Genomic DNA, 2,532 nt, shown 5'->3' on the forward strand with positions numbered 1-2,532 from the left:
CCAGAAAGTTCTTTGTGTCTTCTCCTGGCCCATCTCCAGTCCAGTGTCCCCCCCCCGCCACCCCCGACCCAGCCACTGCTGTTCTGAATTTTTTTTTTTCCCCGCACCCTAGATTAGTTTTGCCTGTTCTCAGATTTCACAGAAATGGGACCATGAGGTTTGTTACAGTGACTTTTTAAATTGTAGCTGGTGTATGTACTGCTAGAGCTGTGAACCCCGTGGAAACCCATTAAGTCAGTGGGTAGGAAGCCTTCGGTCATCACTAATGAGAGTTTGATGCCCGAGTAGTGTCCCTCCTTTCGTATATAACATAAAAATCTCCACTTCCCAAATACAACCACTGTGTAGGATGTTCAAGCCTGTTGTTTATATACAGCGATCATCTTGGACTTAACAGGTTGAAGTCCAGGCACGTCTTGCTGTGCCTCACGACGGAGAGGGTGGCCTGGATGGCTCCCCAGGGCCCCTTCATGAGTGCATCCTGTGGAGAGAAGAAGGCAAGAGTTTGTCGGGGCAACTTAATGGCGTCACAAGGAAGCCCAAGCGGTGGCTTAATACGAGAAAGGTTTATTCCTCACGGGCCTGTGTAGGTTGGAGGTGGCGCCCTGCTCCAGCTGTCCCTCAGAACTCGGCCACCCTCCCTCACGGGTGCACCACGGCCTGGGGCGGGGTCCTCCGAGGCGCACAGGCAGAGGCGGAAGGCAGCCTGTGGAGAACGGCCGGACGCCCGTCCCTGGAGGGGGACGAGCCCCACTGCCCACCTCGCCCGGGCCACACGTCCCTCACGTGGCCTTTCCTGACCGCAGAGAAGCATGGGAGATGCCTGGCGGTGCCAGGTGCAAGGGGAAGGAGTCTGGGCACAAGCATTCACTCGGGCCCCAGTGTCTCTCCAGCCTCCAGCATCCCCTTGCAGAGGGAACGTCCCCGGTGGCTGTCTGCCATTTGCCAAATTCCTGGAGTCCTCGGTTCACTCTGTCAGGATCCTACTGCTGGTACTTGCCGTAAATCGCCGCGTCAGCCTCGGGAGGCGAGCGGCAGGCGAGGCAGGCCGACTGGGAGGCCCGGAGGCTTGCAGAGTGGTGAGCTGAGCCCCGCCACAGGCCACCACGCAACCCCCGTGCTCCGCTGCCCCGCGCCATCCCGCCACCGACCCCTTCGAGGGACGAGCCCATACCCTGGGTTACGTCAGATGTCAGTGACTGCTCAGACCAGAGGGACGCATGGGCCCTTCCAGAAGGATTTTCATTTTAAACCAGTTCCAAAGGTGGCGGCTTAAACCCAAAGGAATAAAGACGAAAATGATGGCGTTTGGGCCTCCGCAAACTGAGTGGAGGAGGGTGTGGAGGGCAGGGGCGCTGCTTGAACGGCCCCTCCCCAGGCCCTCAGGAAGCCACACCACCTCTCCCCTGGCCACAGGACCAAGCTGTCTCCACCCTCGAAAGCAAGGGCATGTTTTCCAGATAACCTTCCAGGGCTCTTTGGGCAACACAGCCGAAGGACCAGAAAGGACCGAGACAGGGCTGGTGTCTCTGCTCCCCAAGAAGTATTCCAGTGAGCACCAGGATGCTGAGCACCAGGATGTTGCTCTGTGTTTTTAAGATTTTGTTTGGTAATGGGACACTTGGGTGGCTCAGTTAAGTGTCTGCCTTTGGCTCAGGTCATGGTCCCAGGGTCCTGGGATCGAGCCCCGCATCGGGCTCCTTGCTCAGCGGGGAGTCTGCTTCTCCCTCTCCCACTCCCCCTGCTTGTGTTCCCTCTCTCGCTGTCTCTTTCTCTATCAAATAGATAAAATCTTTAAAAAAAAAAAAAGTTTCTGTTGGATAAAGGATTTTTGGTATTAACGTGTAACATATTTAATACTGCTTGTGGCGGAAAGTTTGGGTTTGGGATTGGTCTTTCCAGTACTAGTTACTCAGCTCTCTTAAAAATTCCAAGGGCTCCTCGGCCAGGAGGGTCCTGCCACTCACTCCCCCGACCCTCCACCTCCACTCCCGCCCTCCCCACGCTCTCTTGCCTTCTTCGCTGTGTTGACTTCGAAGATCCTGGCTTGTTCATCAGTTGAGATTATCAGGGGGACATGCCCTCCCCGATGTAATGAGTGTTTAAACACAAGTCAGGCCTTTGAACCCTGGACTCCAGTTAAAAAGTAACAGGCTGGCGACTGGATCAATAGGAGACAAATATTAGCTGTAGGGACCGGAGAGCCACCGTGTTGGGAAATTCCCATTGCCGGTGACACAGAGAGAGCTGTGTCCCTACCCCTCTTGAGAGTCTGGAAAACCCAAGGGCCTCAGGGACCTTGGGCCAGTCATCTTCTTGCTCTACGAGTTGAACACTGAAGCCACCAGCCCTTACGTTAGCTTCCAGAACTCCCTTGACTCAGGATGCCTGCAGAGCCCTCCTGAAGGGTGTGGCTCCTTTGTCCCCTCTTCCCAGCCAACCCGCACTCTTGTCAGACTGCCTCCAGCAAAGCTCTGAGCGTCTCACTCTGCCACGTGCAGAACTTCCACGTGCTCCCATCGTCCTCCTGCC

General features: G+C 55.9%; 1 long non-coding RNA gene across 1 annotated transcript; it reads right to left on the bottom strand.

Moving 5' to 3' along the window:
• Positions 1-345: 345 nt before the first annotated feature.
• Positions 346-1,662, bottom strand: LOC132023958 (uncharacterized). Its single transcript, XR_009406109.1, has 2 exons — positions 1,175-1,662; positions 346-481 (listed from the first exon to the last, which is right to left on the bottom strand). It is a non-coding gene; the product is annotated as an uncharacterized LOC132023958 (long non-coding RNA).
• Positions 1,663-2,532: the final 870 nt, after the last annotated feature.

Source organism: Mustela nigripes, chromosome 8, assembly GCF_022355385.1.
Source record: "Mustela nigripes isolate SB6536 chromosome 8, MUSNIG.SB6536, whole genome shotgun sequence".
Lineage (NCBI taxonomy): Eukaryota > Metazoa > Chordata > Mammalia > Carnivora > Mustelidae > Mustela > Mustela nigripes.